At 38.1% G+C, this 22,761-nt stretch overlaps 1 protein-coding gene across 2 annotated transcripts in view; it reads right to left on the bottom strand.

The window, feature by feature from the left end:
- The window catches only part of LOC147178498 (plexin-A1-like), a 221,003-nt gene extending 202,797 nt beyond the window's left edge, over nt 1–18,206 (bottom strand). For both annotated transcript variants that reach the window (XM_086067345.1, XM_086067346.1), the window contains exon 1: nt 18,002–18,206. The gene's annotated coding sequence lies outside the window, so the exon portion shown is untranslated. The remainder of the gene's footprint in view (nt 1–18,001) is intronic.
- Nucleotides 18,207–22,761: the final 4,555 nt, after the last annotated feature.

The following is a 22,761-nucleotide window of genomic DNA, read 5'->3' as shown; positions in this document are numbered from 1 at the left end:
TGAACGAAACATGACGAGAAATCAACATTTGCCACATTGGCAGACATTCGCACACACAGAGGGATACGGGTTTCGCCTTCACCTCACGTTTTATCATTTTTTTATGGTAATTAAACTCCTAATCCCATAATACTTTACTATAACAATAAATGTTGAATTGCATTAAAGCTCTGCGACATTCATTGGCGACTGTAATGTGGTGTCTTATGTGTGATGAAATACCTTGATAAGATGGACATTCAAGGCTCTGAATGCCAAGGTGAGGTTCGAAATAAGGAAGATAACAGGGAGGGGGAGAGGTAATAAATCTTCAAGAGTTCAACTTTGGTCCACTGCAGTCAACAAATGCAGCACATTCTTATCCCCACACGTTCATCCTTGGAATAACTTTCCTTGCTTTAGGTACCTTTCCTATTCTGGATCACTCTTAGGAACACAAATACACAGAGGCAAAGTAATAACTGTGCATTAAATTTCTGAAACCAATCAATGTTCAATAATAAGCACTGGCCAACATTATTATATCGTTATGCAGCCCGTTCTGTAATGTTACTTAATAGAACTTATTCATCTCATCTTTTCTTATTTTGTAACATATAGCCATGCACTGCTGCAAACCTAAAGGCATGTTTGACCTCAGTGAGTTAGCTGTCGTTCTTAGATATAGGAGAAAGTGTTCATCATTTTGGATACAAAAGTGTTTTGACATCTGGTCATTTCAGCGCTGGTATGTGAAAGGAAGTCAAACCGCACCTTTACAGCTGAGTGGGTGTCTGCAAATTTTGTCAAAGCATCCAGTAGAAGTTCTGTTGACACTTGCTTGAGAGGATTTAGGTCAGGTTTCACACCAAACTCATCCAAACACCTTCACGGACCTTGCTTTTTGCATTTGGTCACATTGGAATCGAACAGTGCCTTCATTAAACTGCTCCCACAAAGCTGGACGCATACAATTGGTGAGATGAAGAATTACAAGGCATGTCTCAATACTTTGGCCCCTTCCGTGTCATCCTATCTTAGCCCCGGAAAAACAATAACAGGTCCAAGGAGGTGAGCGGTAGGAATTGAGCACAAATCTGTATTTTGCAAAGTATTGATGATGAACAGATGGGGGGGAAAGCAACACAGCCGAGGTGCTGCTGAGGTTTCCTGGCTTCTGTGGTTCATGCCAAGGGCAAGCGAGAAAACAAATAAATACCTCCCCACGGTGAACCATCATCATATGTCATATCATCCATTCACGGTTGAAAACCCGCTGCGCAAAAGAAATATAGTCACACAAGGTTCCAGTCCGTGTAAAAGTTCTGCCATTAAACAGTTTTCCTTAAGGCATCTGGAAGGAGCACCCCCGGGCCTGAAGGTCAAAGGGGCTGTGAGATCAACCAAAGGCCTCACGCCAAGAGAAAGACTGAGAATGTCTCTCAGCATGTCTGCTCCGAGGCAGCAATCTAATACTGTAAACATGCTGTCTCCTTCAACCCTGGAGACAAAAGCCCACGGGATGCTGAGATCTTCACATGGTAAGATTGACAGCGCTCAAGAGGTCCATCTTGACCAGTTAATTTGGTATCATACATTTTATACACAATACAAACATACATACTGTGCATACATATATATATACACACACACACATTATGGGACGGGTGAAAAAGACATTGGAAGGACCAATCCTGATCATCTTCAATGTTAACATGTTCATATTTGATTTTAAACTTCATCCCACTTAAAAGAACATAAAGTGGGAAAAAAAGTGTGTGGGGGGGGGGGGTAGTTCTAACTGCCATGCATGGTTCATTTGTGACACGCCGAACAAGTGGCATCATCTTTCATAGATGTCGCATGAGATTGACGACATCGGGACGTGATCAAAACATGACATATTACATTATTATATTATATACAAGACATCGACAAAGCATTTTAAAACTTTCTTGCTATAACTGCCAATCTCCTCTGGTGGGAGCATGTAAAAAGAAGAGTGTTTAATTATCTTAATTGTGATTGTATCTTCTTCTTTTCCTTTCGGCTTTTCCCCTCAGGGGTCGCCACAGCGAATCAGTTGAATAATTCTAATTATTATTATTTAATTTTATTATTTTATAATATTATATTGTAAAAAAAAATGTTTTTTAAATAACATTATTTTGTGCATGATACATTAAAATAAAAATTTAAATAGACAGCTGTTGTAATGCAAACATCGGCCGTATGTGTCTTCTTTTCAATTTCATGCTGGAGGGTCACATTGTGGAGTGTTTTCAACTTTTGGTGGTTGCTATGTGAATTTATATAAATCATTTGTTAAATGACATTAGGAACTCTGTATTATTCAAAGAAATGTTTCTCAAGATGTGCTAGCTATAAGTCGTCTAAAAACACATTAGCTAATGTTGCACATTGTCTACTAATCACTTATCTTCATACACTTCAACTACAATTTTAACTTTTGGTCTGCTGGGAAATTAAAATTAAAATCTTAAAGATGGTATTTTTGGAGGAATCACAAATTTGAAATCTATTTCTGTCAATAACTCAAAACTACCCTTTGCGACATTTGCAATGAAGCAAGGTACTACCTTTAATATAATATTTTATTATTACCTTCACTTCTATTTAGTTTGTCTTTTTCATGTTCAGTTTGAACTAAACAGTCCCAACTGTCCAAAATGGATATCTGAGATTGCGTCCCTGAATTCTGACAAGTGTAACAGATCTCCTTTTGAGGGATAAGTAATGTTTTTAATTTGCACTCTTAAAACAGTTGAGTCAAAAATAACCCAACTATGGGTCAAAAATGGACTGATCCTCTACTTGGGTGGATTTGACCCAACTTTGGATCAAGAAATTAGTCTTTCAGCATAAAATAACTCATAAATATTGGTCAGATCCTTTACTTGGGTCAAAAAAATTGAGTCATTTTGTATAAAACAACCCAGAAAGTTGGGTCAAACTGACACATAAATTGGATGGGTCAATTTTTATAATTTGGTTACTTTTGACCCAACAGTTTTTAGAGTGTGAAGTTCAGTCAGGCCAACCTGCCAATGTTGTGTATCTTCTCCTCGCTGACTACCCTTTCTCTTAGGGATCTAAGAAGAAGGCTATTCAGTGTCACTTACTGATGTAGTGCCACCTGAAACAGACTCATGCTTATGCATGACGAGAAAATAGCAAAGAGACTTCCATTGCCTATGACAGATGTTACACACTGATTTAGCAACATATGCCTGAAAAGATGCATCCTTAAACGGCGACGGGGTGTAAACAGGGAGGATCACACTCTTGCATGCTAATGCCGTGTATGTGCGTGTGTGTTTGAGTGCAGTCGAGCGAGCGAGTGAGTGAAATGAGAAGGAAATCTCCTAAATTTCGGGAAACAAGTTCCATTTGTGGTGATAAAATCAGTTAATCTGGCCCCTCTCAGCATCAGCCCAATTCATTTCCCTAAAGGACTCGTGGAGTAGGGTAGCGCCAAGCTTTCGAAACAACACCCACACACAGAACCAGATGTTTGAGTAGAGTTGATATACTCATTGGGTTTCAGACGTAATCCCCTTCAATGTGTCACTGAAGCCCTTATAGCTTTTCACCACAGGCACCTTTTTTTTTTAAACAGAGCTTAAAAGTCCACACATCATCAACATACAAATGTTTCTGTGCCTATAAGCACTAAAGTTGGTACAGTATAATGTAACACGGTCAATACATGAATGAGGCACGTGCTCCAGCCTTGTCCTGGCTCCTTAGATCTGCTCCACCCTGGCCACAAAATGTGGAAAAAATGAGCTGTGGATCCTGATGTGAAGGAAAGCGCCAGAAACATTGAAAGAGGAATGCCATCAATAGGCATCAGTAATGTTCAGGCTTAGCCTACAATTGCCCAAGGTCACTTTTGACATTGAGAGCGCAACAGCTGCATATGAGGCAATCAAGCTTAAAAAAAAAACCCTGCTATTTAAAGAAATAAACAGAAGTCTTTTGTCCGCATAAGAAAAACAACAGTTTGAAGATTGAAACCTATGTTTATTGTTTTATGAACTTGATATTCAAGTTACAGAATGGAGGAATACTGCACGATATGAATCTCCGACTTAGCTCCTGATTGGCTAAAATTGAATTTTGGTTAGAGGGTTTAGCACCACCAGTTGCTTTGGCACATATCTTATAAAAAAAACTTACTGACAGGGTGTTATAGTTATATCTTCAGATCTCAAAAAATAAAAATATCCTATTTTCTGTGGTTCAGTAAATGGACGATTGATAGAAAAAGGATCGGCCAAAACATCCCGTCTTAAAGTTTCTGCCGAACAATTGTGAAGGTCATAACACAGTAAATGAGTGATTGTGACATCATCCTCCAAATGCAACCCTTCAGTTTTGTGCGCTCCCACACATCTGTGACAGTTTACCATGTAACACTGCAAAGAGTGGTTTTAATCAGGGAGCAAGGAATTCGACCCCTCACCCTTGCCCATGACCCATTGCAGTCGCTGCTGCCTTATCTGATTGGTCCGTCTGGCACAGTAATCATTTCCAGAACCCAAACAGGGTCGCTAAGAATGAATGGAGTGAAAAAAACAAGACTGTTTGGAAGTTCTGCAGGCTGTCTGTGTTGAAAATCTAGCTCAGACAATCAACAGGGAGTCACCATGTTGATGCGTGCTAAATGAATTCAGGCCCGACTAGTTGGCTGGAGAAATTGAAACAGAAATGAAACGGGAAGGAACCAAAGCTTGGTACAGAATCATTTTGAGCAAACAAAAAAGATACACCAAAGGGAATGAGTGAGGATCAAAAGTAGCTTGTTTGTACATTGAGAAATTTCAACGGCACGGTTGACTGTTACCAGGTCACTTTTGATGTAGAGAAGAATAAATGACATCAAATTAAAGTATTTTGTCAAATTTAAATGTATAGTTAAATGACTTTTAGCTCTGTGTCTCTGGCTTTGCTGCCATTTTGCTGCTGTTGTTCATTTGGACGTTGTTGAGTAGATTGTTGGTATGTAACTTACATGGAAGATTATAGTGAGTAAAAACATTTTTTTTTAGATAAAAATAAACTTTATGGACTACTTTAACCATACTTTTGGGCCATTTAAAATCCATATGGAAAAAAATTGTATTCTAAAATGAGACCGACTCGCTTGGCTGCCATGCAGGCAGTGTGGGTTCAGTTCCCACTCAGTGACAGTGTCAATAGTTGCCTGTCTCTATGTATGCACTGCAATTGGATGGCCAGCAGTCCAGGATGTGCATGTACTACTACTTTATGCCTGAAGTCATCTAGGATAGGCTCCAGGGCACCCGTGACCCTGAACAGGAAACAATGTATACAGGATGGATGGATGCATGTTTGGATGGATAATTTTCATTGTATGATTGTTACCAGTGATTCTCACCTGGTGGGTCGGGTTGCGGACCAATTCTGGGTGGGTCGTGGACAGCTAGTAAAAAATTACATATATTTGTATTCCGGGTTTTTTTCTTCAAAGCAGTACTGAGGCGTACCAAAGTTCCCAACTAGAATGTAAAATATTGAGTAAGTGTCAGGAAATGTTACTCACTTGTGCTCTACTCACTTTGGCTAATATTGCTAGCTACCATGTCATATAGCAAAATGCTTTTGGTAGTCTGCCAAACTCAGTTGAAACTGTGTTTAAAAATGTAAGATACCGCACATGTATTTTCAGACGCTTTTCCAAAGGAAAAAAAAAAGTGTTATCGTTCTTAATCTCTATAAAATGGGTCGTGACTGCAACATTCGGAAGATGCGCGTCAGAGGGTGACGACAGTTGAGAACCACTGATTTAGACGTAGAAAAAGGCTGCATATACAAATTGCACCTTCTTTTGGTTCATAAGATGTTGAGATGAAAAGATAAAATCTCACACTACAGGCAGTGTTTCTGTCAGGGAGATTGGAATACAAATGTTCCTGTCGCTAAAAATTTGACACCCAAGGCTTGATAAAAACAAGCAGTAGGCCTACATTTGGTTTATTTTTTCTTTATACGCAGAGCATAAAACGTCAGTGTCACAACATCCCAGATGATGTTTCATGCAAAAAAGTTACAGCCACACCAGCCAATAAGTCACTCTTAAATAGCAGAATGAATGGCACTTCATCACTTTCACATGTCTGCATTGCCATCGTAGCTGCACAGTCAACTCTGCATCTTCCTCCAACGCAACGTTTCCTGTCACACTTCTGAGCATCAGCATGCCGACAGAATCACATCAGTAATCCCCTGAAACTGCCTGCTCGCCTCCCCCACGGTGGTTATAGGTCACTCACGTACACAATTGCATGTGTCACGTTCATGCAGAGTACGCATCCCCAGGTTTAAAAGGTACACATGTTGACATGCATGACAACGTGTTTGATGTGTAGGTCATGGTAGATGTGCATCATGTGCTAACATTTCCTGCATTCAAACCTCTTCTACAGAACTCCCTCACCGCCGCAAAAAGTAAAGTTAATTTACTGTATTGACATCAAAATTTTCACACCAACTAAAGGTGTAATTTACATAGCTTTAGTCACAATGTCACAGGAATAAATACATATCTGCTTTAAAAAGAGGATTTCTGAGTGCACTAGACTGAAGTTCGACTTCAGCATATGTCTGACAAACAATTAAATATTCGAAAACCTCAACAACACTACTTTGGGTGTCATCTGTGTCTATTGCTGGGAAGGAACTACAGTTTAGAGACTGAACGCTCTCTTGTTGGGTTCGTTCAATCAAATAAAAAATGATATTACCAGATGGCAACATAGCAGACAGAGGGGCTGGTTTAGGTTTGAGGGCGAATACTGACATTTTCTTTTTTTTTTCTTAACGTATCAAAATATCTCTACGTCATTCTTATCATATTAAAACCATGTCCTCATAATTTTAACCCCCGCCCCTTTTCAATGTGGTAACATTAAAACTATCACATTAACAGTTTAAAAATATATATACAAATAAAAACATCAAGCTTTCAGGAAATCTGTTCTTTTTTTGAGGGGACGTCTACGCAGAGCATATATGATTGGCTTGAGTCAACAAGCTGCCTTTTTGTTTTTTAAGTTAAAAGCCTCCAGTAACTTTTTTTCCTCCTTCTCAGAGCATAACGGAGGAGAGGAGGGAGGGAGCAAGATGAGATACTACAAACACGGATGCCTTTTTGTTCTCATTAATGTGCATTGTTTTTAAAACTATATATATATATATATATATATAGTGCCAGCAGGTATTATTTTAATTTTTTTAATTTAACATAACAAATAAATGAAATTGTTTTCAATGGAAAAATGCTGTTTTTATTTACAGAAATATTTTTAAAAGGGTCTTATTTTTATGTTAATACCATGATACTGTGATCTAATATCAGCCCATGCCTAATTCAGGTACCACTGTGCTATTGTTGGGAAGAAAGTGCCAACTACTGGCTTTCTATTCATCTTTTTGCAGGTCTCCACTAAGGAAATGTGGCGTCATGGCCAAATACAGACATTTTTTTCATTATAATGGACCGTTCCCACTTATATTTACACCAGAACCAAGCCCAGACTGCTCACATGGCAGTAAAAGTGACCATTTTAACTATATAAATAAATGGAATTTTGGATATTCCACAGTATATCTTCACTACTGAAAGAAAAACATGCCTTGAACTCCTGCCGGAGCCACTCATGTCCACTAGGAAAAATGAAATGCATTGAAACAATTCCCTTTCCACTATTTCATTGGAAGAAAGAATGTGCTTAAAAGCAAACCAGTGGCCCCAATGGCTACACACACAAACACGCTGACTCAAACACGTTCGAGAGTCACATCAACAATTTCACTAGGTTACATACACACATCAGCATGCTGCTCTGCACACACACACACACAAACGCCCGCACTTACAAATAAACACAGGATGTTATAGTAGTCTGAGATGTATCAGTCACACAGTGACCTAATCAAAAAAATGTAAACAGAAGAATGTTAACACACATTTATCTATTTATCTATATAAACGTAGCATGGTATACATTTGTCTAAAATAAAATTGGCTGTGTTCAATTGGGAAAATGCAGTTTTTATTTTACTACAATTCAAAAAATGTCATTTTAGAGCTGTCATTTTAATACCATGATTAGGGATGGGATGGTACCGGTACCAGGTATCAATATCGGGCCAATAGTAGGCCTTATTTCAGGGCATTGGTACTCGTGACAGTGACCGGTACCAGTATCGGCCGCCATCTTATGGCTGTTTTACAATCAGGAACTAGACTTTAGAAATTAGAAGAATAGAAAATTGTCATTCATTTTATACAAATGTTTCCATTATACTTCAAAATCAAAAGGATTTTTATTCAATTAAAAATGTTTTCAAACTGTTGTAAATGATTAGTAGAGCAATATTATACAAGTCGAGCCTCAGTACAGTATTCAAAATCGACTGGGTTCTTGTTTTGATCTGGAACAATAATCTGGCACCGTGCAAACTCAAATCCTGTGGAGGCCCATTGTGTGTTACTAAGACATAGCGATATAACAAATTTCCTTTGTATTGACTCCTTATGAGCTCAACTAAGAAGCAAGAGTGGGACCAATAAAACTAAAGTAAAAATATAAAAAATTATAATAACAAACCCGTATTGCTCTCATTCTTTTGGATATATAGAGTAAAGGAAAAATACAACTGAGAGAGCTAGACAGAGAACAACGAGACAGGAGAGGAAATCCCACACAAAATAATAGCTCTTAATTACGTAAGCATGAAGAAAGGAGGAAGAAAGACAAATAGGGACAGGAACAGGAAAAAAGAAAGAAAATCACAGAAAGCCCCATTAGGCAGACTTTAGTGAATGCATTCGTCGCACTAAGAAGGAAAAAAAAAAGCTTTTGTTGCTACTTCTACAAAACTCACATTCACTCCAATTTTTGATCCATTTGCAAGCGCCATGTCCGTGTCACCTCACAATGGTCCCCCATGCGTCACCAGCTTGTAAAGTTAGTGATACATGGGCCAATTTCAACGTCCAAGTCGCAATACTTTCAAGCCGAAAACCTCAAGGTGCATTGAATACGTTTCATCATTTTTCTGACCCTGCACTGTTCCACTTTGCTTCGGGGGTGAGAATGGAAGCATTTACTATCAACAGCACACCGCTTATGTGCTCCATCATCCATATCCTTCACTTTATCCTTGCTTTCACATGGCATGTTGGGGAATTTGAAGGTGACAGAATTGCACATATTACAAAAAGAGAGGAACAGGAGCAGGAACTTTTGAGGATAAAGACACACGTCCAATATATTATATTATAATATATACATATATATATATACATATATATATATATATATACATATATATATATATACATATATATATATATATGTATATATATATAATATATATAATATATATATATAATATATTATATATATATATATATATATATATATATATTATATATATATATATATATATATATATATATATATTATATATATATATATATATTAATTATAGCTAGTTTTCGTTAGTTTTGTAAACGTAAAATGTAATTTCAGTTTGTGTTTCTTAAAAAAACAATGTTTGTTTGTTTTTCATTTTGTTAACAATGTTGTCTGAGTTTCCTTTATTTCGTTAGTTTTTGTTAACTGAAATAACCTTGCGAGGTAGCCATGCTAAACAGGCATCCAAAGTGCCGCTCAGCTGTTATATAGGAGTGCTGAAGAAGGATTACTTGTGTATAACTATTTGTTTTTTTCAAGATGTTTCAATGACTAAATCAGTTCCTGAGTCATTCCCATCTCTGACCACACAGTAAAAGTCCAAAACAAATGCAAAAAGAACGCAAACTGTATGCTGAAGTCAGCTACTTCAGGGAGTATGAGAGCATACACCTTCTTGTGTGTCCTTGCGCAATACACTGAACCCACACGCTCCACTTTTCATGAGCGATGAGAGGATGCACCCCACGGTTCGCTAATCCTCTTCCTCAAAGTCAGACACAACCTTACAGTCACCTCTCTTTCTTTCACTCGCTCACCCACACACACACGCACGCACACACACGTTTGACAGAGCACTCAACAAAATGAGGCGAGCCTCAATTTGTGTGCGCGATGATCAGAGGGAGGGTCACTGTTCTCTCTGACTCAGCAGTTATGATACCTTCATTTATTTCATCCTCAACACTGAGCCAAGTGGACCCGTGCCAGGAGGCTTTTCGCAGATGTTTAAAACACAACATGGACTGCAAAGTGAGCTTCTGTCGGCTCGCAGCACAAGGAACACAACTCATGCTTGCTCTGCTGGTGTTAACAAAGGCTGTTTTGGGTTATAATTGAGTATTGCTGATGTTATAGTGGTTCTTCGCAATTAGCATGGTTTTGACTCCCACGCATAAATAAACCTTTTGTTTATGAATTATTATTATTTTGTTATTTATCAGACTTCATTTTTCATACATTTTTAGACTTTTCTACCTTTGTGTCAAATTGTTTTACATTTTTGGCAATATCATGCACATGTGGTAATTGTCTGCCTCTCTTTTTCCTTATTTGGACATTTTATGTCTATTTTTGAAAAAAAAATCTTCTTTGGTATCAATTTTCTGACATTTTATGGTAATTTTTGTGATGCACATGTGGTAATTTTCTGCTTCTTTTTTTTCCTCATTTGGACATTTTATGTCTTTTTTTTTTTTTCTTTTTTCTTCTTTGGTATCAATTTTCTGACATTTTAAGATAATTTGGGGGATTGTTTTTGGACATTTTATAGTTACTTTTGGAATGTTTTCTTTTCTGCCATTTTTAAAATAAATGTTACGACTTTTTTGCAATTTTATGTTTTTGGACTTTTTTAGGTATTTTTTCAAACTTTTTTCAAACTTTTTCATCTTCATTTTGACTCTCTTTTTACACATTTGACCTCTGACATAAAAAAAATGTTTTTTTCATTTTTTTAATCGAAATTGTTTTTAATCTAAATTCAAAGAAAATTTTTCATAAAAATATTTGAAGAAATAAATCAATTTTTTTTAGAGATTCAGAGGAAGCCACAGAAGAGGAACTAAAGAGCCACATGTGTCTCCAGGGCCACAGGTTGCAGACCCCTGCTCTAAGTGTTGACTCGCTTGATGTCATCACGCATGCACTTCCACCTCATCCTTTTTCATCTGAATTTCGAGAGCTCCCTATCACAACAGAAACAGGAACAGGAACGGGTTTGTGCAGTACTAACTCAACAAAACTCACTGTCACTGCTGCCATCTACTCCTCTTAGCGCACTCATCTTTGCCTCACTGCTTACGGATGCTTTTTTTTCACCCTCTACCTCATTTCCTTCACTTTCTCACATTTTTCCTCATCTCTCGCCTCATTTGTTTTCCTCAAGAACGTCGCTCCTTTGACGAACTGATGCCTTCTCCAGTCACTTATTTGAACTGCTGTGCTTGAAAAAAAATTCCATATGTCATGCGGGTGCGTTACTGTTGAACATGCTACCAAAAATTATCAAGTTATAAGTGTGTGGTTTTTTTAAACCCGTATTTGTTTGAAATACAGAATAAACATACAGTATGTAATGCTAAGTGAAATGTAATCCTGTCATGGTATTTTTGTGGAGAGGTCAACAAGAAGTAAATATTCATTTATGCATCGTAAAGGGATTCGGAGTGCGGTTCTCTTCTTCCCAGAAAAAAAGGAGCTGTGAAATTAAGATGAAGTATGTGTTGAAAACTGACACCTCTAGAGCCTCCAACAAAAACGTTTACTGTATGACCTCAGCTACCGCAAATATCCTGGATCAGTTATCCTTGAAAATAAGTCGGGTTCTTGCTCTGACATGGATAAATAAGCCCTTGTGACCTTATCTTGGATCAGATGTCATTAAACATTACAGAATTTCCTTCAGGATCTCTAAAATATCTACCTAAACTCAAGTTAATATGAGTACAAGGCAAAAACTGAAATCTTAAGTAAGATATAAAAAAAAAAAATGTTTTAACCTAAATGTGCTTATTTTGCTTGGACAAGTTATTTTACTTTAAATGAAATTGTCAGACAAGATCATTGTGCTTATTTTAAGATACTTATTACTTAACTATCTTATTTGATCAAGCTGTGTTGACATTGAGTGTTAACAGCCTGTTTTAAGCACTGTGAGGCTTAAAACAAGCATTTTCCACATCAAAGGCCATGAACTGGGGTTTCTTAAGTTGAATTTTCTTATTTTAAGATTTTGCATAATGTAGTAATAAGATAAATGGGGAAAATACAAGTATGAAAACAATCAGACAAAAGTGCAATATAGCTTAAGTGGTTTGTTTCGTTATATTTACTAAGATCCTTTTTCCTTGTTTCAGTACCAGCTAAGTGATCTAGTGATAGGGTGCCTATACCTACCCTCAGACTTGGAGGTTGTGAGTTTAATCCCTAGCTGGGTCATACCAAAGACAATAAAAATGGGACCTGTTATCTCCTTGCTTGACACTCAGGCTAAGTTATCGTAGCGTAAAAAAAATACTTATGTACAGCTTGAAAAAGTCAACTTTACTTGCTTTTAGTTTTTTTTTTTTAACTAATTTCAAAACCGCTGTAGTTGATATAGGCCTAGTATTATTTTCTTATTTTTCAAAATCTTACAGGTAAATTTAAGTAAAATGTTCTTGTTCTGTTGACAGATAATTTTGATTATTTGAAGTAACAATTTTCTTATTTTACCATATTTTTTTCTTAACTTTTTGCAGTATAGGATTGTTGCCTAGCTAGAGAAAAGTACAATAAATATGTAACAGCCACACCATTACGACTGCTACAAACAAGACCCAGTTCTCCTGCAATATAGTTTAAAATATATATATAATAAAAAAAAAAGCAAAAACCATAACCGGATGGATGAAATTGTTCACACGTTGGTGTCAATAAAAATTAACATTATTATCTTTGTAGAGAAAAAGCAGAATGGGATGGCCAAGTGTGTGTGCGTGCTTGTTTCCTAGAAATGTTAAGGACCAATATCACAGCACTGCAGTAAATATAATGAAAACTTTTATTGTATATTGCAATGGTCCCCAACCACCAATTTACAGCGGGCCAACCTGCCCACCACCTTTTCCCACTGTCGTCAACAAACGGTTTCCTGTCCAAGAAAAAATCAAATCTGTACTACCAGGAAAAAAAAGGTTGTGGACCACTGGTACACTATACTGTTGTCTACGCAAGCATTTACACACACACACACACACACACACACACACACACACACACACACATGCACAGGCCCTGTGCTGATTATTCTGCTGCCTCAACTGTTCAGACTGCATGGAGCATAAGGCCTAAATTGGTCCTTTGGGACTACACAGCACAAACTGTATGCTCTGCAGATGAAAAAAAAAATGCTAAAATTATTTTAATTGCTGACTAAACAACGGCGGAATTATCCAAACACTCTCACACACAAGGACAGGAGACGCAGCATCCAGTTTACGCGCCATTTATCTGACTACACAGAAGGTGTTAACCTCCAAACGTTCCCCTACAAGTTGCTGGTTTCATCTTGGGAAGTGTTTGTGTTTAGGAAGTGAGTAAAAGGGTCTTGCACTTAGCCGTCACATCAGAGCACACCGTCTTCTCTTACAGGAGGAACTATTTCAATCTGGCCGCTCTGTTTGATGTGCTCGACCTTTCAGCAAAATGATGGCAGGAACTTAAAAAGCTCCTTTACGCTCTCTTGCTACTTCATTTTATTCTCACCCTTGCTTCCTGTTTATTTCACAATAAAGTAGGGATTTGTAGGTACTGTCACGAGGGAAAAGTCAATAAAAAGACTCGGGAAGCAGGAATTAAAGTACATGTGATACCATAAGATGTAGATGACATGAAAAAAAATAATAATAAATAAATAAAAGAAAAAAGAAAAAAAGAAAAATAAAAAGAAAAAAGAAAAAAGAAAAAAAAAGAAGAAGAAGAAAAAATAAAAATAAAAATAAAAATAAATAAAAAAGATGTAGATGACAACGTAAACTGTACATGGTTCTCTTCCACCACTTACAGGATTTTTGGGCCACATAAGACTTACAAAAGTTCTTTATTTACATGTATTTATTTTTCAAAACAAGCCAGAAAAAAAACAAATGTTTTCTGATTTCTACCTTTGTGCAGAAATGGGGGGGAAAAAACAGATAGCATGTGATTTGTATGTTTCATTCAATTTGGATATTTTCATCTGCCGCAACTTGCATGAACCGCAAAGAAAACTTGAACCGCAAGCAAGATTTCATGCAACTCGTGGGAACTTCACTTATTTGAAGACAAGCTGAATTTGTATGCGATTTTCATGCATTCTTTTGTGGCATTGGCCAGATCGTACTTGGAACTTAATTTCAAGTTCATCTTTTTACATTTAGCATACACAACCATGTTAACATGACAACGAAGTAAAGAACAGGAATATTTTACTGAAACTTTGGTAAATTGTATGCATCAAAAGTACTAGTGGTATCGGTACTTAGTATCAATAGCAGTGACTAAGTCGAGAACTTGTACTGGTATCGGTCTGGAAAAATTATTATGGAGTTACTGCAGTGTCAGATAGACAACACTTCCTAATATGAAACCTCTTGAAGAAGTTAAATTATTCAATGTAACATATCTTCAACTTCTGTTGTTGGTTACATGTACACGTTTACTTTGTTTTTAGTTGAAAACATAATCAGGCCCAAAGATCTGCAGTGATTGCCTCAACTTCACACCACCACTGACATCTAAATCAAAAGGACAACCTACCCCACTCGCAAACTCCTCACCCTGCATTTAAACAGGATGTATCGGCCAACTCAGATAAAAGTTTCAATTTAACAGTGTCTTTCTAACATCTTGTTCTCATTTGCACCTTAACTGGCGTTTTGTAATGCTATGTTGGTTTATATCTGAGCTCAAAAGCAGAAGAGCGCGGTGAGCAAGCTGCCACAGCGGCCGCCCAAAACCGCATTTAAATGTCAAATCTGAAAACGGACCATCTCTGACATCCTGCGACGTGATGCAAGGAGCACACGCCAGCGCGGCTTTATCACGGTGCGACATTGCCATCCAACACACTGCGGGCACTTCAAGTCTGAAGCTGCTCTGCACACACAAGACCGCGGGGTGCGTGGTCGGTCGACTGTCAGCCGAGAGCGCCGACCCCCTTCCTCCTTCAGCAGACACACCAAAGCTGAAGCAGTTGGTGCTTTGGTCTAAACAAGGCAGGCTTCTGCTAGGCGAGGTGGTGAAGAGCCAACATTAGACTTTGTGCTTGTTCAGTCATTGTCAGAGAAACTGAATGTTGACGGTAGTCCAAAATACACTTTGTAAAGACAACTGGCAATAAACATCATAGCGATGAACATTAACTCATTCACTGCCATTGATGGCTATAGACGTCAAAAATTCATTTATACTATTTCTATTAGGTTTTTTTTTAATCACTTTCGTTAATAAGAGAATAAAAACCGAGAGAAAAAAATTATTGTACATTTAGAACAGATGTAAAATTTGTGATTATTCGCGAGTTAACTAGTGAAGTCATGCAATTAATTACAATTAAAAGATGTAATCGCCCCTAATTTTTAATAATCTTTTCTTTTCTTTTTTTTATCGCATCAGGTGATTAAAAATTCTTTATTGTAATTAATCGCATGACTTCAATAGTTAAGTCATGATTAATTACAAATTTTATATCTGTTCAAAATGTACAATAAAAAAATTATAGGTTTTTATATTCTTGTTAACAAAAGTGGGACATTTTTAAAACTAATAGAAATAGTTCAAATTAATGTTTTACATCTATAGCTGTCAATGGCAGTGAATGAGTTAATGGCACAAAACCAAGTAGTTGTTGTTTATAACGTGCTGTCAAGGAAGTGATTCAGTCATAACTACCTTTTGTTCGAAAGCTGAACAACATGACGTCACGTTAGCTATGGAAAGTCTAGCTGCAGCCAAACTGAAATAAACTCCGCCAATGAAAGTACATTCAGAGATTTTTATAGCCCCTGAAAAATGATCTATTTGTCCATATCCAGTCAGGCACATGTGTAATGATGACTAAACAATATAGTTTTTGGGGGGTAAGCCAAAAATAAGTTATAAAAACGTACTATTTAACATGCTATTGCTGTGTGTGTGGGGTTTTTTTGGGTACAAAATCCTACAAAATTCTCACATGAAAAGGCTCCAAAAACACATTAATTAGGCATCTCCAAAGCATAGGACTTTGATTTTGTGATTTAGGGACCACAGACTGTGTCCTCAAATCACCCTTTTTTTTAAACTCAAGACTGAACTGTGAAGGCGCCAAACACACAGACTACTTGTACTAGAAAGGAGTGGGATCAAATTAATAATAAAGACTGCGGGACTAAATTAGGTAATTAGGTTACAGGCTGCCAGAAGCAGACGCAACGTCAGAGTCAGATCCTGACTCACTTGGAGCTCACTACTGCGAGTATAACAACGGAGTATCAGCATCGTGATGTCACGATGCAACACTTTACTTCGCGTGTCAAGGTGGCGTTCAGTGTACAGTCGCAAACGTTTGTACTCGTATGCGAGATGGCACATCCTCACGAGTTCACTGAGCCACAAGCCGAGAAAGAATTAGATGAACTTCGGAAGCACACACACGCACGCACGTTACCTTTAGGCAGGCTTGACATCCAGCTTGCCTCGCCTTCATGTTGACAGTTGTTTAAAAAAAATTATAATATAACACAGGTGACACAAACTGTCATAATGTGACACTATGTGATGGCAACACTTACTGTATATTTAGTTGCTTTGCATACGCCCAACAGCCATAACATTAGGTACCCCAGCTCGATCTAAGGGAACGAGCTTCATCACGAGCTACCGCTTTAGAATTTCCCTCAGGGTGCACTAACAGCACACTAACACTTGGTTCAACCTTGGTTTTAAGCTTCGGTTCACATTTTCATATCATCACTCTGCTCATCTTTTTGTGACCAAGGACAGATTTGATGACATTTAAAATGAAACAGCCATGACATCCGCTATGCAGAAGTTGAGCTGTGGTGTGTTTGTTTGCTGACAACAACCGAGAACTAGAAATCAAGACCCGTAATAATCACCCCCTCGTATTACATAACTGCCCCTGCCCTGCGTTTTTATCATTCCATTTTTCATGGTAAGTAACAACGTTTAAAGTCAAGGACAAATTGTGTCAAGATTTCGCAATTCGGGGGCCATGTAAATTGACCTGGCAGGACATATTTGGTCCAGTTTGACACCTGTGAGCTAAAGAACCCTTTTAAACGTATCTCGCAGTTAAAGTATCTGCACTGCATCACACTCAGTTGTGTTTTTAGTATTCTGGCTACCTTGTGAGATGAGACTACTATTAACACCAAATTAGGTTGTTAAATCGTTTATTGTCAATCAAAAATGAGCATTATTATTTAAGTATAAGCATTATTTTTTTAATGCCGCGCTTGTATAGGATGACATATGACAGTGCAGGTGTACCTAATGCTGTGGCCAGTGGGTGGATGTGGAGAGGTGAGACTTTGCAGCGCGGAGTGAAAGCTTTATGGAAATGGTTTTAGGAGTGGTACCACATTCTTATATTGATAATAGCGCAACGTTGTGAAATGGGCCACACAAGAGCGGAGACGGAACCACGCAGGCTTTGCACGGGTGTGTTGAAGCCAACTCCCGCCTGAAAAGAACTTGAACGGAACCACGCGAGCAAGGAAAAGGACTGTGGTCGGTCCATTTGCACAACCGTTTGCGTCGTCATGTGCGCACAAACGAACACATTTTGATGCGTAGAATGGGAAGGAGGAAAGGCTCGTCCACAGACCCGGTCCATTTGTGTAAAACGAACAACGTGAGTGAAACACAACAATGAGAAAAGGTGCAGAGAATTCTGAATGACTGCTGTGCACTTAGATGCATGGCGTGGATGGAACAAGCACGGAAAAAAAAAGTTTAGTACTTACCGGTTCAAACAGTCAGTCCTTAATGTAATTTCTGCCTTAACAAAAAACTCTTTCAAAGGTGTCACGGGGGCAACAGAGGTGCAGTCATTTAAATTCCCGGCCGAGGTGTCAGGCGGCAACAGAATCAGAACCGGTCCGAAAGCTCAGCTCCGCGGCTTCCTGCGCACAGGAGAGCAGCAGACAACATGAATGAGAGTGAGGCTGTTGGACTCAGACATCCAGTAATCCAGACAGAGAAACGCAAGAGAGAAAGCGCCATAGAGAGACAGAGAGAGAAGAGCGTCCCCTAGCGGCATAATTGTGTTACAGCGCATGGCCAGGCGCGCCTCACGATGTTGCCTGAAAGTGGCAGCATTGGACCCATGGAAGCCATTACAGTTATATTAGTCGGTTTTAGACTTATATTGTACATTAAAAAATTATTTTTGTATAATTCAACCATCCATCTATTTTCCATAGTGTCCTAATTAGTGTCGCAAGTGGACTGGAGTTTATCACAGGTGAGTTTGAATCTAAGCCTTCGGCAAGGTCCACTCCAGACTGGTCACCAGCCAATAGCAGGGCTTGTAAAGTACAGTTTAAAATCTTCACTTATCCTAACATTTGGCATGTTGTGCTGTCTTTAGAAGGAGTTCAAAGTCAGGGCATGCCAGATCCAGCCCAAAACATCATTTTATGTGGCCCACTAAAGCAAATACAGTTGAGTTTACTTCAGGTTTCTTTCTAAATTGATTTGTTCTTTTCATTTAAGCGGAAAATGTGTTGCAAATGTTGAACTATTGACAGATATTACCTTCTTTTTTTTTTGCTTTCTTCTTAGTATCTGATTTCAAATATATTCAATTAGAATATAACAATACATTCAAAAATAAAATTCAGGGGAATATGTAATAATATGATGTGATCTGGATGGATGGATGGACACCTGCCATAGTGTTGATAAAACACTGCTTTCCTTCATTTTTATACCCACACATTCTAATGAGATCTTATACAAAAGTCTGTGCCTCGGGTTACATGGAAAAAAACTGAAGTGAAATATGAATGTAACATTATGTTTATTTTTGTAGTTGTAGTTTGCAGTTGTGTACAACTTATTGCACTGCAGCATTATGGAACCTGATTCTGATATTATTCTCATTTTGCCAGTCTCATGCAACACAAAGACAAACAGAATTGCGGTAACCCCTTTCAGCATGGTGCATTGCATCAACTACTAGCGTATAGCGTCCTGGTAAAACAATTTTACCACAAAAATCTTCAGTTCGAAAATTAATGACTGTCATTAAAGGCAGAACATGGTGATCGGTGATTAGAACCACATGAATTGACAGGCACGCCTTCAAGTTTTCACGAGCATGTCGCCATCCTGGACTTCCTGACTAACTGTCAGGTTCCACAACACCGTCTCCTCCTACCCTCTGCGGTGGTTCAGCCCCAGGGCTGTGTCCCGAGCCCCCTCTTGTTCACAATGACTGCTTTGTGAAATTCCTGAGCTGTCAGATAGGGAAGTTTGCGAATGACACAGCGATAACGAGACACGATAACGAACAAAGATGATCTAGAGAGGAGGTAAACATTTGGTGGACTGGTGCAAAAGAAAGAATGAAGAAAGAAGAAGATTATGCTCCTCAGCCCCCTGTAAATTGGAGGATCAGCATTCGCATCATAGCAGACGTTCAAACCATGAACAAGCATCTCCCTTATCTTTTTATCACTTGTAGGCATCCTATTTTGTTGTTCTTGTTTTAATTTTCACATCTTGGGTTTTACTGGTCTAACCGTGGGACCTCATATTTTTTTGCATATATTTAATCTCAAGTGTTTTCTGTTACAAGTGTGGTCAGGGAAATAATTAAACCCAGAAATCACGACATCACAACATATTATTCAAGCATTTAGAATAATTTCATGTTGGTTTTTGTGTCGAATTTATGACAGAATGACCCATTCTGTGATCCTGCAATGACCTTTGAAGCCGCCATGTGGATATTATCTTGAAATCCATGCCCGACTTAGTGATGACTCGGCAGTTTTGGGATGGAGACAGAGGATGTGGTAAGTGGGATGATATCGTACTGCTCACATTACTGAGCATGTGACCTGTGTGTCTCGTTTGAAAATATCTCCAGTAGCCGTTCTCCGCTTCTTTCATTACAAGCTGCACTTTGAAACGACAATACTACAAATAATTAATGTAATCATTTATTGTGAGTAATGGGCCATTCGTGGTTGCGTCATGTTCATCATTAACTGAAGGGTAGGGTGGGATTTTTCATGCGACAGTCACTTGACAATTCAGGTAATATCTCATATCTACCAACCTTTCCCCCTTCTAAAAAATAATAAAGAATAAAATACACAGAGAAGAGCTTGTTCCAGTAAGTCAGAGGCTTAGAGCCCTGTTGCTCATTCTCGATCATGCACATTCCTTAAGGGAAGTCCCAGTACAATAACGGCTTGTTAATACTGTACGTTCTACCGGCAATACAGTACAACATTGGGTTGTAATATTAACGGAGAGCATGATAAGATGAGCTTTCACAGCAGTGCTGCCAGAGATCCAATTTTTTTTTCTTTGATTATGAATCAAATATATTTAATAAAGAGACAAAGGGTTTACAGTTGTAATGCATCCAATGATTAATGTTATTTAATGTTATACATGATATAATTTTATTGATTGTTTCAGAGAGAGAGAGAGAGAGAGAGAGAGAGAGAGAAAGAGACAGAGAGAGAATGAGAGAGAGACAAAGAGAGAGACCATCCGTCATTTGAGCTAAAGTGGGCTCCATGGGACACAACTTTAGTTTAATAAGTTTAAAAAATGCTAAACTGAATGCTGACAAGCCACAAAGCTTCTGGGAGAAAACTAGAGGGGAAAAATTGAACTTTTTGGCAAGGCACATCAGCTTTATGTTATGTTGTAGAAAAGAACACTGTGCCTACTGTGAAAAATGATGGGGGCTCCGGTATTTTCTGGGGCCGCTTTGCTACATCGGGCAAAAGCTGTCTTGAAGAAACATTAAATGGCCTAATTTTCCTTATGACACAATAAAAAATAAATAAAAAAGAAGAAGAATATAGAGCTGCAAATTGTATTTATTTTTTGAATTCTAATTAAATTGCAATGTTTTTAGAGTGTGCCTCTTAAATAGTTTGTTGTTGCTTTTATTGTTATCATATCGTGATATAGAAATACTCAAGAGAATTTTGGTCATGATATGACATTATTTCATCTCTCATCTAATATAGTGTATCTAATTACCAACCTGCGGCAGAATCTTCATCAAGAGCATTCATTCCATCCCAGAAACACCTGATGAAGCCAAATTGTAATTAAAAGATCCCCCCAAGACTCCAAAAGGGCTTTAACAAAAGAAGGTAATTTATGTTTTTATTAATTCTTCAGAAACCCAATTAATTCTAATACTTGTGTTAAGCCATTATCCACTATGAATCTAATGGAAAGCTCCAACTCGCTTTTTGGGGGGCTCAGTTGCAAAATCAGAAGGATCTTTGTAGCATGGAAGCCCACTATGACAGAAACTACACCCACTCGTCATTACTGATACAGGCAGCGATGATGAGAAGAAAGAAAAAAGCCGAAGCGGATGATTGGAAGAGAACCAAGAGAGACAACTTTTCTTTTCTTTTTTTTGTTATGTCGCAGCTTAAAGGACAACTAGTCGTTTGAGCTCTTGTTTTGTACCTGCTTGATCTTTGTCACACATCTAACAAAAAGTGTGCGTGTGCACATACAAACATATACACACACAAATACACACATTGAAAGGTCGAAAGCCCACAGCTTGCTGTACAATTAGGAGCTTCCCCCTGTGGATCATTAAGGGCTGAGCTGTAATTATGGATGGATGGAAAGAAAGAAGACATGCTTTTCATCTGTGTGTGCACGTGCATGTGTGCATATAGTGGTGTTTTTATGCCAACAAAAACGATGGCGCACCAACCACTGAGACTACAAATGAAGGAAAATACAGAGTAAACTGACAAAACCTCCAAAAAAAGCATTTTCCATGAAAAACGAGGGATTTAAAAAAAAAAGGAAAAATAAAGATTTTAAAATACTGAAAGATGTTTAAAAAATAAAATAAAAGGTAAATCCACAACTGCCCAAAAGCAAGTATATTATTTCAAGTGGATGACGCACCTGGTACCCAATTAAGGCGCAGTGTTTGAGTGGCGACCACTATTGTAGGTATTGCTATGTGGTATATAACTAGTTTACTAATGAATGCTTTACGTGGTGCTAAATATGTTAATGACACACCTGGGTGTGTGGCCAGTATGGAGGAGTTCAATGATTAAAGGAATGCAAAAAATAAAAAATAAACTGTTGATCATAATTGCCTGTGGTGAAATTGCTGGTGTGTATTTCATGTGAGATTTCCTTGTGTGTCAAGGCTCAGCATCTGCAATTATTTCTCTGCAAAGGATTCGGATGAACTTTGATATCACATCCTCCTCCTCCTCTTTCTTGTCTCCCTCTTTCTCTCTTTCTTTATCTAACCTTCCCCTCGTTCCCCCCTCTCTTGCTCTAGACCAATTTGGGGTGGCGAGGCGATGGTTATCTAAATGCAAAGTGATGCTGTAATAGGGATGCTGTAATAGCATGCACCGAGGAGGCGTAAATGCCTGGCAAGACCCGGAGATGGAGGGAAGGATGGAGGGTAATTCGGAGGTGGGAGGGGTCTCTGGTGACAGAGATAGGATACATGTACACACAGAGAAAAAGAAGA

Source organism: Leptonotus elevatus, chromosome 2 (genome assembly GCF_054856555.1).
Source record: "Leptonotus elevatus isolate MCC_2025b chromosome 2, RoL_Lele_1.0, whole genome shotgun sequence".
Classification (NCBI taxonomy): Eukaryota; Metazoa; Chordata; class Actinopteri; order Syngnathiformes; family Syngnathidae; genus Leptonotus; species Leptonotus elevatus.
The sequence above is the reverse complement of the archived record's forward strand: the minus strand, read 5'-3'. Positions and strand labels throughout refer to the sequence as shown.